The sequence below is a fragment of the Eptesicus fuscus genome, chromosome 21, assembly GCF_027574615.1.
Source record: "Eptesicus fuscus isolate TK198812 chromosome 21, DD_ASM_mEF_20220401, whole genome shotgun sequence".
Taxonomy (NCBI): domain Eukaryota; kingdom Metazoa; phylum Chordata; class Mammalia; order Chiroptera; family Vespertilionidae; genus Eptesicus; species Eptesicus fuscus.
In genome coordinates, this window is record NC_072493.1 from 16,671,095 (window position 1) to 16,686,793 (window position 15,699).

Below are 15,699 nucleotides of genomic sequence, written 5' to 3' on the forward strand. Positions count from 1 at the left end.
TCCAACTGTACAAGAAAGGATGCAAACTCTTCTTTCGGACCAGATCTTTGTGCATGTAATCCCCTCCCCTCCCCTGAGAGCACGTGAGTTATGAAATCATCTAATACATATGTTGCCTACGTGCTGGCACATCCTTAACAAGCACATACGCCCCTCTCATGGCACCCTGAGGAATTTAGCATATGTCGTCCACATCCTGGGATTGTCCAGAGTGCCATTCGCCATGAATCTCTGTTAAATTGCAACCCATTACACCTTAGTTGGCATAATATTGGAATTAGGATGTTATTTTATTTATTTTATGGATGTGCATCTTTCCCTGATCACTATATGACAGTCCCTCTTCCCCGCTCCCAATAACCTGTCAGTCATTCCTGCTGACATTTTGGGGGACAAACAGACTTCATTAGGTTTCCAATGCATACAAACCTGGAAAAGAAAACACAGTAAAAGTCTATTGATTTTTAACATTTTGAAGCTCTGGTAGCAAAAATATGTATGTTGTAGCATAGACTCACTCAAAGTATTTACAACTTAACATAGAGAGATGGCATGACTGGAGCTATTACCTGAAAATGTGCATGTGACAAATTATTCATTTCTCCAGTTATACAAATTTTAAATTGGAGGAAAAGAGAGCTAGTAGTTTTTACATGCGTTAATGTGCCAGATGCATGGCTAAGTGACTTACAAGTAAAATACTGCTCCTTTCACTATTTAAAATAATTGTGAGAGAGGAGAGATTATTTTTCCAGCTTTTTAAGGTGGTTTCTTTAAGGCTTAATGCTAGTAATTGAACACAATCTCACAACCAGTAAATGATGCAGGCAGAATTCAATTATATGTTTATTTGAATACATATTTTTATTTCATGTACTACAGGCCCGGTGCATGGATTCGTGCACTGGTGGGGTCCCTCAGCCTGGCCTGCACCCTCTTGCAATCTGGGACTTCTCAGAGGATATCTGAAAGCCAGTTTCAGCCCGATCCCTGCAGACCAGGCCGGGGGACCCTACCAGCACTGGATACATGCACTGGAACTCTGATATGCATATAGGATCTTTGGTTAACCTCTTCCCGCCTTCCCCCGACCCCCTTCCCTCTGAGATTCATCAGTCTGTTCCATGTTTCCTTGCCTGTGGTTTCTGCTGCTGTGTTGAGTGTCTGCCCCTTGGTGGACAGTGTGTGTCATAGCTACCAGCCTGTCATCCGGTTGGCCAGTTGGCTGGTTGCTTAGGCTTTTATATACATAGATAGCACATGATAAGTAACAACTGAGAGGTAACAAGACAGATGAAACTGAAATGTCCTATGTGTTACATTCTACTGCAGAGCTGTTATTAAAGTAATCAAGAAGTAGACGGGTCGAAGGACCAACCATGTTGTACTTAATGGTTAGTTATGCATTTTAAAGCATTTTCACAGGTGATTCCCAAAATAACTCTCCAGTGATGGTTTCCTCATCCTCAATTTATGGGTGATGACATCCTGGTGGTACCCATCACATCTATTAGCAAATCTTTCAACCTTCAAATAGTTGCAGGACTATGCTCGCTACAACAGCACATATACTAAAATTGGAACAATACAGCCCTAGCTGGTTTTGCTCAGTGGATAGAGCATCAGTCTGAGGAATGAAGGGTCCTGGTTTCGATTCTAGTCAAGGGCACATGCCTGGGTTTATGGGCTTGATCCCCAGTAGGGGGAGTGCAGGAGGCAGCTGATCAATGATTCTCTCTCACCATTGATGTTTCTATCTCTCTCTCCCTCTCCTTTCCTCTCTGAAGTAAATAAAAAAATAATCAAGTGTACTTTAAAAGTAAAAAAAAAAAAATTGAATGATTCAAAGACAATTAGCATGGCCCCTGTGCAAGGATGGCACCCAGATTCCTAAAGAATTCCATATTTTTCAGACTCATAGACACAGAGAGTGAACTGGGGGTTGCCAGAGAGGAGGGGGATTGGGGCACTGGGTGAAAGAGGTGAAGAGACTAAGAAGCACACATTGATAGTTACAAAATAGACACAGGGAGTAAGGAAAGCACTGGATATTTAGTCAATACTATTGTAATAACTATGTATGGTGGCAGTTAGGGTACTGGAAATATCAAGGGGAACACTATGTAAAGTATGTGATTATATAACCACTAAGCTGTACACCAGAAACCAATACAGAATAAAATTGAAAAAAAAAGTTACAGGACTATTCACCATGCTAGGAAATTGACCTCATTAGATATTGTCAGACCCTTGCCATCTCTTGTCCTCTTATGTCTCTGCCCTCTTGGTGAAAGCATATGCCGCAGGTCGTCAATGGTCCCAAAATGATGAAGCAGATAGAGCCAAACTTCAGCTCGAAGACGGGCCCAGCCTCACTCAGGCTCAGCTAAATGGGTGACCCCATCTAGATTCTAGCAGGAAAGTTAAGTGGAAGAAAAGGGTCGTGTGTGTTTTCATTGAGCCATACTTGTCATACAGCATTGTATTATTTTCAGGTGGACAACTTAATGATTCAGAATTGGCATGCATTGCAGAATGATCAGCAAGATAAGTCTTGTTACCTTCCCCCACCATTCATAGTCACAAACTAATTTTCTCAGGATAAGACTCTTAAGATCTCTTTTTTAGTAAATTTTAAATATGCAATACAGTGTTATTAACTATAGTCACCATGCTGTGAATTATATCCCCATGACTTATATTATTTTATAGCTGGAAGTTTGTGCTTCTTAAGACACTGTAATGAGTATGCTTATAGGTTGTGTGTGTGTGTGTGTGTGTGTGTGTATGTGTGTGTGTGTGTGTAGCTTTCCTGGATTGGACTAGAATTTTCTACATTCAAAGGAATAGTATTGTTTTGTGGGGGAAGGAAACAGCATTTAATATTGCCTCTTTCAAGAGGGAATGCCTTTCTGGAAATAGAGACAGGTTTAGTTTTATGAGAACAAATTGCATCCTGAAACCAAGGCATTGAGTTGTCAAAAGAAGCCTTGAGAAATCTCTCATGGTTCCCTTTACTAAGGAGAAGGGCCAAGGGCTGCAGAGCTAAGGCCTCCCCCAGTAAGTTATGTAAAATAATGTAATCTGTTTTTCTTACAAAATATATTTAATGCACAGTGAGCCAAATAAATCAAAAGTTGTTTGGTTGTTATATTGCCTCATTACCAGCCTGTCTTTTGCTTCCTGTGTTTTTAAAATACATGTTTATACACACACCTAACATAATCAATAATTTTTAAAAAATAGTAGTGAAAAAGACTTAATGAAATGCATCAGTATTTAAGTCTCCCGCAAACTTTTGTTGTTGTTAAAAGGCTTCAAGAAAATGACATTTTTAATTTTTTGTTTTCTCATCGAAGGAGTTCAAATAATTTAGCCAGTTGTTATGTGCTGAGTGCCTTTTGTGGTTTGGTCATTTGTGTGTGTGTGCTGGCCAAGGTGTAGAGACCGTTAGGTGTTCTTTGCCCCTTTACTTGGTGGTTTTGTGTGTGAGCAAGGCTCATCCTCAACAGTAATTCAAGTCTCTGATTTCACTACTTAAGGAACCAGTTGATGCAGTAGCTGAGAAAGGAGATGTGGCATATGTGCATGCTTAGATCAGTGGGAACAAGCGTTCATTAATTCAACAGCCCCAGCACAGAGAAGAAGACCTCTCTAAATGTTTTCTGATGGGCCAATGGGTTGATTGACTGGTTTTTATATTTGTTAGGCCACTCTTTCTCAAACATCACGTATCAACAAGGACCTCATTTCTGTGAGCTGACTTTGTGACCTGCCACTTTATGAATTTATTGATGAATTCCAACAGTTTTTTTATTGACTCTTTGGGACCTTCTCTATAAAAGACTCTATCATCAGCAAATAGCAACAAGGTTGCTTCCTTCCCCCATCAGGATGCCTTTATTTCTCTTTCTTGCCTAATTGCTCTATCTAGGACTTCTAGTACTATATTGAGTAGAAGTGGTGATGTTGGACAACCTTGCTTTGTTCCTGATCTCATAGGAAACTCCATTTTTCTCCATCCGGTATAATGTTAGCTGTGGTGTTGCAATATACGGCCTTTATTATGTTGAGGTATGTTCCTTCTATACCATCAACTAGGAGTTTTTGTCCTGAAAGGATGCTGTATTGCATTCAATGTTTTATTTGGTGTTTGTTTTTTTTTTTTTTTCAGTATCTCTTGAGATTATCATGCAGTTTTTATCTTTTATTTATTTATATGATGAATTACATTTATTGATTTGTGTAATGTTGAATAATGCTTGTATCCCAGGGATAAATCCCACTTGGTCACTGTGTATAATCCCTTTAATGTGTTCTTGAATTTGATTAGCTAATATTTTGTTGAGAATTTTTGCATCTATATTCAACAGGGATATGGTAAAGTAGATTGCAAGAAATATTTGATATATTTAAAAGTGAATATTTCAATGATGTTTTTAGTTTACATTTCTGTGATTACATTTCTGTGTGCAAGTTCTTGAGCTGCTTAGGGCAAAGAGTCTAATGATATTTAATAACACTTATATACCTGTCAACCAAAGTAAACAAGTATTAATATTTTCCACAATTTTCTTTAATAAGTCTTATAAAATTTCATTGTGTTCCTTCGTCAGAAAAAGGCAAAACTTTGAGGGAAACATTCAACCATTAATATTATGGCCTAAGTATACCATCACAATTAACTATTTTAAAACAATTGTCATTATTGAACTTATTACAGATGTCCATCACTTATCCTCCCACTCTGCTCCCTCCAACCAGACCTCACCTTCTCCTCCTTCACAATATATATTATTCAAAATGTTATCATTTCAAACATGTAATCAATTTTGAAGTTTTAAACCTCTGTTCTTTTTATCTATTAATACATCTTTAATTTTAGAGATAGATAAATAAACAAACAATGGTCATTAGATTTATATAATAGGGAAAATTCAAATTATCAGTGTGGTAACAATAATCACCTGCAAAGTTGTGTTTTCTTGAACAGAAGACAACAAGAAAGGTATTAAATATAGGATATAAGAAAATGCATATTATATGTTTGGCAATTATACAACACTTAGAGGGCAACATTGTTATATTGTTAATATCTGTTGTTATTTTTAATTGTGCATTTTATTTCCTTGCAAAGCTATTGTAGGCTTTGTTAACATTCGTAAGGGTTATTACTCATGCTAACTTCATCTATATATATAAAAGCCTAATATGCTAAGTATCTAACCGATTGGTCAACCGTTTGGTTGACCATTTGAACAGTCACTATGATGCACACTGACCACCAGGGGGCAGATGCTTTGACTGGTAGGTTAGTTAACTGCTGGGCTTCGGCTGATCGGGACTGATAGAGATGGGCCGGACATGCACTGGAGCCCTCCTTGGTCCCTCTCAGGCCTACCAACCTCCCACGGTCCCTTCCCAGCCTCTAAAATATTTCTTCTAATTTCCTTTCAATATGCATGAATTTGTGCACTCGGCCTCTAGTCAGGTCTGAAAAGAGAAATAATTATTAGGAGCATCTGGGAAAGTACAATTTATTTTCTTTTTCAGAAATATACATTTCTATAAGTGAAGTAGCTTTATCAGATTTATAGACCTTGTTTTATTACTCTGTTGTTGTTTTAACCTTAATTTTTTTTTCTTAAAAGAACAGAAAAATATAATCAAAAGAAGACTGGCCAAGGGCCTTATTTTTCAACAGTAAAGGTTTTGTCAGGAAGTTTTTCTTATTTAGAAACTATAGTAACAGATTTTGGAGGCTGGTCCAATTTATTTCAAGACCAATATTCTTGCCCTGTCTGGTGTGACTCAGTTGGTTGGAGTATTGTCTGTACACCACAAGGTGGTGGGTTTGATTCTTAGTGAAGGCACATACCCACTTTGCTGGTTTGATCCCAGTTGGGGTGTGTGCCAGAGGCAGCCTATCTATCGATATTTCTCTCATATCGATGTTTCTCTTTCTCAAAATAAATAAATAAATAAATAAATATATTTTTTTTAATTAAAAAAAGACCAATATTCTATTTGAAAATAAAGGTTAAGAGGCCTGTATTTTCAATTCTTAAATATAGGCACCTAGATATCCCGGACAAACCACCTTCTCTTTTCTATACTTTAGAATATCTTCAACAATTTTGTCTTCTATTTTCTTTGTGAATTAGGAGAGTTGTTCCTTATGGCCATCTCTGAAGCAAAAGGTGACAACTTATCCCATTTCTGATTCCCTCCTTCCTTCTTTGTTCTTGAAGTCCTCACACTTTCCTTCAGTTTGCCTAGTCAGCAGCCCATACTCTGTGGCTGGTCACAGACTTAGGTTTCCCTGATTGTGTTAACATTCTGTATCTTACTTCCCTCTCAAGCTTACCATAATTCCTTTTCTTCTTGTCTATTTCTGACTTTTTATTGATCTTGGTTTTGTTTTGTTTTACACCTGATGCTCTGCCCAGGATTTGTTTCTCCTTTTCTTGTAGTTTGTTTGTAGAACTCAGCCCCATTCCTTCTCCATACCTAGCCCATATCATCTCTGTGGATGGTATTGTCACCAGACGGGTTCCATGCTGGAGGCTGGCCCTGCCCCAGCTTGTTCCGGAACCTCCAGGCTCTTGACTCTTCAGGAAAGAATTCAAGAGCAAGTTAGAGTGACAGCAAAAGCAAGTTTTATTTAGGTAGAGAGAAAGAATGAGTTTAGGACACAGGTTCCTGGAGACAGGATGAGGGAGTGAGCCCATTCAAGTGGACAAAGGGGGACTTGCTAGTGAGTTGCACATATGGTCAGTTCGTTTTGGGGATTTTATGTGTTTCTAAGGGTGGTTGTTACTAAACTTTATGGCGCCAAATTCTGACTCCACCTTCCAGTTGGGAGGGAATGGGCTTTGTTCCTAATATGGTCCCCTCTGGAAGTGTCATGGTGTTTATCCCCTTTGCCCACCCCCCTTCTACTTGGGGTGTCAGTTTTCATTATAATGATGTATAATGAGCTTTGGGGCGGTCGGTTTTTCCTCCACCTTGGATGGATCTGGTTTTAGCCAGCACTTGTTGTTTTTGAGTTCTGTGACCATGGCAGGGGTTTCCTTTTCTGCCATCAACTGTTTTTCCCTTGATCATGCTTGGAGGCGGCAGGGACTCTGATGAGAGGACCCAGTAGCGGATCAGCCTGTGATGTCCCCTTCTACTTCCTCATTGCACTTGTCAGGAGTTTTTCTTAACTTCTTTCTATCCTGCCTCAGTATTGCAACTCAGTTTGCTTTAGTACCAAATGTGGTATTATTTGTTGGCAAGAGAAAATGAAATACTTATTCATTAATCAAACATATAGTTAGTACATGCTTTTGGGCAAGCACTCATACTTTTGTAGGAGCATGTTTCCTATTTTCCTTTGATTGCAGATTTCCTACTCAGCTCCCCAAACCTCATGTCATCAAGTTTAGATGAACTCTAACTTCCTAAAAACATGCCTTTTCATTTATGTATTTTAGCCAATGGTATGAAAAATGTGTGGATATGAATGAACGTACCTAGAGGCATTCATGTATTTGCTATTGCTCTAAAATTGACACTCAAACTTACTAGTGTCTTGTTTATGATTTCACCGCATTTTGACATAAGGCTTATTACATGTTCAATACAGTTATAGATGTACAAGTTAGGGGGGCTTATGAAAAATCAATCTACACAAATTGACTCTACATAGTGGAAAACCATCTTTTTCACCACATGAATCCTATATAATAATAGACAAATATGCAAATTGACCATACCTCCGACACACCCAGAAGCCACACCCACAAGCCACGCCCACCATCCAATCAGAGCGAGTATGCAAATTAACCCAAACCAAGATGGCTACAGCCACAGAGAGCAAGGTTCCCTAGGTAACAGAGGAAGCCAAGCTTTCTGCCAGCCGTTGCAGGCCTAAGCCTCCACTCAAGCTACAAAGTTTCAATTATAGAAGGTAAACAAATTCAAACAAATGGCGGCAGAATGGAGCTTGAGAGAGCAGGCCATGGTTGCCGCCGGCAACAGGGGAAGCAAAGCTTTCTGCACACCCTGGCCAGGCCCACCCACTTAAGGCAACAAAGTTTCAATTATAACCCCAACACAAATGGATTCAGGCCTCGGAGGGAGCCCCAGGCTTGGCTCTGCTCCAGGTTACAAAGTTTCAGTTGTAGAAGGAAAATAAATTCCAGATACCAGGGTCTCCGTTTTCGTCCCAGAGGGCGTGGCCCACCTGCAAACTACCACAGGCCCCTCGCTCAGGCCCCTGAAGGGTGTCCCTGATCAAGGTGGGGTTCCCTTGGGGCAAGGTGGGGTTCCCTTGGGTCCCCATGCCCCAAGGGAACCCCACCTTGATCAGGGACACCCTTCAGGGCAAACCAGCTGGCCCCCACCCCTGTACCAGGCCTCTATCCTATCTAATAAAAGAGTACTATGCAGATTGATCATCACTGCAACACACAATATAGCTGCCCCCATGTGGTCAAAGATCCTGCCCCCATGTGGACACAAGATGGCCACCACAAGATGGCCAGCAGGAGAGGGCAGTTGGGAGGCACCCGGCCTGCAAGGGAGGGCAGTTGGGAGGCACCCTGCCTGCAAGGGAGGGCAGTTGAGAGGGACCAGGCTTGCAAGGGAGGGCAGTTGAGAGGGATCAGGCCTGCAAGGAAGGGCGGTTGGAGGTGATCAACCCTGCAGGAGAGGGCAGTTAGGGGTGACCAGGCCGACAGAGGAGGGAAGTTGGGGGCAAACAGGCTGGCATGGGAGTGAATAGGGGGTGATCAGGCTGGCAGGCAGAAGCAGTTAGGGGCAATCAGGAAGGCAGGCAGGCAAGCAGTTGGGAGCCAGCAGTCCTGGATTATGAGAGGGCTGTCCGACTGCCCGTTTAGGCCCGATCCCTGGAATTGGGCCTAAACGGGCAGTCGGACATCCTTTGAGGGGTCCGAGATTGGAGAGGGTACAGGCTGGGCTGAGGGACAAGCCCCCTCCGTGCACGAATTTCGTGCACCGGGCCTCTAGTTATTCTATAATGCACTTGCATGTACAAAGACATCTAAAGGTTTGTTGTTGTTTTTTCCAAACCCACTTTTCAAGGCACTCAACCATTACACTCTGAGACAGCTAAACTCCTGGCTCCTGGGGTCTACACAGGTATCATATTTGTAACCATTAATAGGCAGACGGGAGATGATTAAATGCAGGCATGATAAAATGTGACACCCCATAATAAATGAGGATGAGAAAATGAATTTGTAACCATAAATCATGTATTAAAATTTATGTCACAGGCTTACATTGATGAAGACAATGTAGAAATAAGAAAATATGAGATAGGCCTACTTAAAAAATTATAATAAAAGGCATTTAAATTTTATGATTTTTTTTCAACGTCTTATCTTAGAGAGAAAATTTGACTTCTTGGCCCTGAAGATACACTGCTTGAACTTTGTGATTTAGAGTAAGACATCAGACAGTTACCAGTTTCATTATAATGCACATTTTTAACTTTAGCATTTTAAGTATGAGTGCTTCTATGCATCCAAGACAATGAGCTACTACCATCTTCTTGAAAAAAATAATAAAAAAGTATGTTTTAAAGACACAAAATTATTAAAGTTTAATCCTACCACTTACTGGACCTAAAGAGAATTTCACTATGCTTTTGTATGCCCTGTTTTGTAAAGTTTTACAATAATTATAAAATGTTTAATAATAAAACATTAAGAGCAGACCTCACAAATGAAATGATATGAAAACCTCATTACCAAAATTAAATGTGAATCTTAAATTTCCAGGATTATAAAATATAGACAGGAGCCCCATTTAGAAAGCTATAATATCAATGTTATAAAATAACAGGACTTAAATTTCAATAAACTAGCTATAATTTGAATTCCAGTTGTATGTTGTTCCTTCAAATGTATCCCATTTAGCTAGATGTGAAATCATTCTAGTGCTATTGAAACAATTTTGGAAATCAATTACATGGGCAATATCTGGGTGGTATTATGAAATGAATTTTTTTAAAAAAAGATTGTTTTGTGATTTGGGGAAGTTAGAGAAAGTACTCTTATCATCTATTAATACCTGATTAAATCTTAATTTTTTTCTACATTTCTTACATTCGGGGCTGTCTTGTGCAATGAAGCAAATTTAGGGTCCTGTGAAGGAGATTTCACAACACAGAGTGATTTTCTGAACTCATATTACTTGTTACTGTTGTGAGTTGAATTGTGTCCCCTAAATTAGGTATGCAGCAGTCCCAACACCCAGTACTTCTGAATGTGACCTAATTTGAAGATAAGGTATTTAATGAAATTACCAAATTAAAGTGAAGTCATTAGGATAGGCTCTATTCCAATGTGATTGGTGTCTCTATTAAGGAGAAATTTGTACACAGAGAAGAAAAACGATGTGAAGAGACAAAGACAGAAGACTGCCAGCCATCTATAAGCCAAGAAAGGTCAAGAACAGATTCTACCTCACAGCCCTCAGAAGGCACCAATCCTGCTGACACTTGATCTTGAACTTCTAGCCTCTAGAACTGTGAGACAATGAATTTCTGTTGTTCAAGCCACCCAATCTGTGATGCTTTGCTATAGCACCTGGTAGCAAACTAATATACCTACTCTACTGCAGTTATAAACTCCTTTGTCTATATTTTGTTGAAATAGTCGCAAGCTTAAATAATACCTCTCTGTTTAGTTGAGATTACTCTGTGTTTTGAAAACTCCCTGTAAGGACCCCCCCCCCCAATTTACCCATTACGTCTAATAACACTCCATTGGGGAAACAGCAGATGCTCAAGAAATAACTGTTAAACCCAAAAGTCGACTAAGTACCATGTCCTTTGAAAGTCAAATGAATGCTATGAAACTACCCAGTGTAAAACCCAATCTACTCTTATGAACTCTCCAAAGTATTCCGGGTTAGGGAACAGAGGGGTGCAGTCAACTGTACCTCCACTTTATTCCTGAGTTACTGCTCCAGCTAATTTGTTATACAGCTTGTCTTATTTTCTCCATATTTAGATAGTATCCTGCTTGGCATTGCCAACTACATAATCCCTTTTTCTAGAATATTTCCCATCATATAACCAGATAAAGGCAAGATGAGAATTTGAGGCAAGGGGAATCTCACTATAATAGTCAGGATAGAGTAAAGAGCCTCAAACCAACTATCAGGCATCCCAACCTTTTGGGGACTTTTGTTGATGTCGGACAAGGGGATTTTTTTAATTGGCCCCTCCTATTTGGTTCATAGATTTTAGGCCCAAGCTTCTCATTTGGTCCCTAATTTCTCTATGATTCCATGGCTTCTCCTCATTTCTCCCTGGGGTCCTTCTTGCTATGTACTAAACTGTATCCCCCCCCCAAAAAAAAAACTCTTTTGTTGGAGCCCTAACCTCTGATGTGATAATATTTGGAGAGGTAGCTTTGGGGTAGGCTTAAAGAGGACGTGAGGTAGGGCTCTCAGGGTGGTATTAGAAGACACACCAGGGAGCTTGCTCTTCCCCTCTCTCCCACACACATGTAGGAAACAACAAGTGGGGGCACAGTGAGATGGTAGTCACCTTCAAGCCAGGAAGAGAGCTCTCACCAGAACCCAACTAAACTGACACATCCTGATCTTAGAGTTTCAGCCTCCAAAAAATAAATGCCTGTGTTTAAGCCCCTCAGTCTATGGTATTTTTTATGGAAGCCAGACTGACTGAGACACCTCTCTTCTGCATTTACTTATAAAATTCAGTCCCCTTTATTTCATTTTCCTAAGAAACTTAGCTCTTTACCCATCATCTACCTGCCTATGCAAGTCAAGGAGCTGCACTAAGCTGTGGTCATCTAATTTTGGTGGTGTCTCCTAGCCACACAGGAAAAAAAAAAAACAAACATAAAAAAATGACATGCAGAAAAAAAAAAAAAAAACAAAGGACAAACCTTCTAAATTTCTATGTTCACCTCATTCTCTGCAGGGAAGGAAACTTGGGAGCAATGTTACATTATATATTATTTATTTATTTATTTTAATTTTTTAACCCTTTGCACTCGCTTGCTTTTTTCTTGGTTCCTTTATTCTAATGCTAACCGTGTCGAGTCACACTCGACATCCGAGTGCAAAAGGTTAAATTGATTTCATAGAGGAAGGGAAAGGGAGAGAGATAGAAACATCAGGGATGAGAGAGAATCATTGATCAGCTGCCTCCTTCATGCCCCCTACTGGGCATCGAGCCCACAACCAGGGCATGTGGCCTTGGCCAGAATCAAACCCAGACCCTTTAGTTCGCAGGCTGATGCTCTATCCACTGAGCCAAACCAACTAGGGCACATTATATATTTTTTTAAATGATATGCCTGGCTGATGTGGCTCAGTGGTTGAGCATCGACCCATGAACTAGGTCAGGGTTTGATTCATGGTCAGGGCACATGCCCCGGTTGCAGGTTTGATCCCAGTGGTGGATGTACAGATTCTCCTTCATAATTGATGTTTCTATCTCTCTCTCCCTCTCCCTTCTGAAGGAATCAATAAAAAACATATAAAAGCGATATAAATTATGCTACTCTGCTTAGAAGAGTGACCAGAGTTAATTTAAATTGCAAAATAAAAACTTTTATATGTGCTTATACACAGTGCATGACCTGAATAAATGAAGTAGCAAGTCAGTAATCATAATGAGGAAAGGATGGAGGTAACTAAATCAGACAGACCTGGATTCAAATTCTAAGCATGATATGTATCCTCTTTATAACCTTTGGAGTAACTTTCTGCAACTGTTTTTTTTATCTCTTTCATTTGTAAAATTAAGTTTAAAATGTTTCACTCAAAGTGTTTCTGGAAATTAAGTAAAATAGCACAACTCCCCTTGCATTATTGCCTGGTTAGTTACAGATGCTCAAAAACAAACTGAAAATTATTGTTATTTTTTTAAAATATGTTATTTTTTTGTTTTAGAAAGAGAGAAAGGGAGAGGGAGAAAGAGAGGGAGATAGAAACATCCATAAGCTCCTTCTTGCATGCCCCCTACTGGGGATTGAGCCCAAAACATGGGCATGTGCCCTGACTGGGAATCGAACCGGCAATAGAACCAGTGACCTCTTGGTTCATGGGCCACACTGGTTGAACATGATTGTTATTTTCTCATGAAAGTCTAGTCTTACCATCCTCATTTGCATTTACTGTAAGTGCTAATGATTTAAAATGGCACACAAGTATGCACATACACATAAGTGTGTGTTTGTGTGTGTGTGTGTGTGTGTGTGTGTGTGTGTATAGTCACTTTTTATTTTTATGATTGATAAAATTGTGTTAACTTAGGAGACATGGAGGAAATCTTAAAAATAATTCAGAATCACTGGCTCACACTCCAGAATCCTGTGGTGTGGGTGATGACACTTGCATGAGGAGGTTTGTGAAAGTAAAAAAAACACACACAAAAAAAAACAAGAAGAAGGTGTCCTTGCGCTACTGTGTTTACATCTATACTTTCAAAAACATGATGTTAAAGGTGATATTACTTGAGCAAAACAAGGTTATTCCAGCTACTCTGGAAGCTAGTTGACAATAAGTAGTCCCCCGAGGCAAGATTCTTCCCAGCAGCACTGTTCACTACAATATTAGTTCAAAACCAAGGAGTGATTTGTAAGCTGTGTCCCTTCAGGAAAAATGTGATATTGATGCCGTGTAGCTAATACATGCCCAAACAAAACAAACAAAACAACAACAACAACAACAACACACACACAAAAAACAAAAATGAAAACTTCAAGCCAGCAACGTGATGAACATCACGCCCCTTTCCCTTTGAGCAAAAAGTTCATTCCGTAGCATGGGAAGGAATCCCCAGCACAGTCTAGCTGAAATATAATAGGAAAAAAAGAAGAAGAAGGGGAGGTTTTCAAAGAAAGAACTTTGGACTCCTAGGGAGCATTTATTATTATTTCTTCAGCATTCTGAGGTCTCTTGACTTTAATCAAAGAACATCATGAAGCCCCTGGGCCAAGTCTCAAGTTAGACAGTGAAGGAGCTGCATCCAGCAGAGCTCAATGGGCACCTACTACACAGCACACTCCTCAGGCCCAGCTGCTGCTGCTGTTATTAGTCTTGGGTATAGAAGAGAAACCAGGGGTCAGGTCATTCCAATGACATCCACGTTTTTCCCTATCAAATTGCAAACTCCTTGATGACAGAGAACAGCTCTGTGTCTGTTTTCATGACTCGGAATACCTAACAATATGCTCAGTAAATGAACAGTCTCAATAAATAATTCAATTCGAATGTGTTCCAATGTGTAATATAGAAGGTGTACACTCTATCTGGTTACATGAGTATGTTTAATATTTTTAAAAATTCATGGAAGTGTGTATTTACAGGTTTTGTATATGAAGTATGTTTATTAAACATCAAAATTAATTGTAAAGGTACTCAATTTTTAAGACATTTGCATATTAACAATAATAATATAACACATGCCCTGTCCAGGTAGCTCAGTTGGATAGAGTGCCGGCACGATACACCAAGGTTGTGGGTGTGATCCCCTGTCAGGGCACATATGGGAATTAACCAATGAATGCATAAGTAAGTGAAACAACAAATCTCTCTCTCTCTTTCTAAAGCTCTCTATCTCCCTCTCTCTCTATCCCTCTCCCACTTTCTAAAAATCAATAAATAAAAAACTTTTAAAAGACTATAACACACCACATGAAAGACCAATTTCAGGTTAAGAAACAAACCTCCTATCTGTAATTACATATGTAGAGAAAAGGACATTGTCTGTGAAGTTCTTTAAAAAACAGACTATAAAGTATAACCAAATCTGCAGAGTTAGGAGAAATTTACATTCCATAAAAAATTTTGAAGTTTTTGCCATAAATACCTATGAGTATCGTTAGAAAGACTGATATAAATGTGTCAGTTTATTTATTTGGGATTTATATGCCTCATACTGCCTCGGAGAACTTAAGATAGTTTACAATGTTAACCAGGAACCTCTGAGAATTCTGGCTGTACTTAGCTTTCATATTAAATCAACAGATTTCAATTTCTTGACTAGGCTACACAGTTAGAAAATATATTAATCCAAATCCAACACACACAGGCACTTGACTAAAACAAATATTTTACCAATATAATAATTATCACCCTTACATTCTTTTTTCCTTTCTCTTTAATCATTTTCTTCAGTTTATGACTGCTGGTCTAAAACCACAAATTTAGTTTCCTGGCTCACAGAATCAAGGGTTGGCAAACTACGTTCTCTACAGGGCCAGACAGTAAATATTATGGACTTTGCGAGCCATGCGAATCGCCAGCTCTGCTGCAACTACTAACGCTGCCATTGCAGCAGGAAAGCAGCCATAAGTAATATCTAAACAAGCAACTGGGCATATTTGTGTTCCAATAAAACTTTATTTATAAAAGTAGATGGTTGCTCAGATCTGGTCCACAAGCAGTAGTTTTTCCACTGTGGGATCATAGTGACTAAGAGATCTTATTAAGCTCATTGGGAAAAATATTGCTGGAAAAGTAGTTATTCTCAAACATTTATTCTTTTATTTGCAGAGAAGCAACCATAAGCCCACATAGCACCCTGGTTTTTGTATTTCTGGAAGAATGCTTTTGTCACATCACCCAGACTTCATTATCTCTCAATGTGTGATCAGAGACTTGGACTCTCGTCTGCTGAAGAGAGTATCCCTTAAGTCCTTT

At 39.4% G+C, this 15,699-nt stretch overlaps 1 pseudogene; it reads left to right on the top strand.

The window, feature by feature from the left end:
* Positions 1-1,809: 1,809 nt before the first annotated feature.
* Positions 1,810-1,910, top strand: LOC114230982 (U6 spliceosomal RNA; annotated as a pseudogene).
* The last annotated feature ends 13,789 nt before the right edge of the window (positions 1,911-15,699 follow it).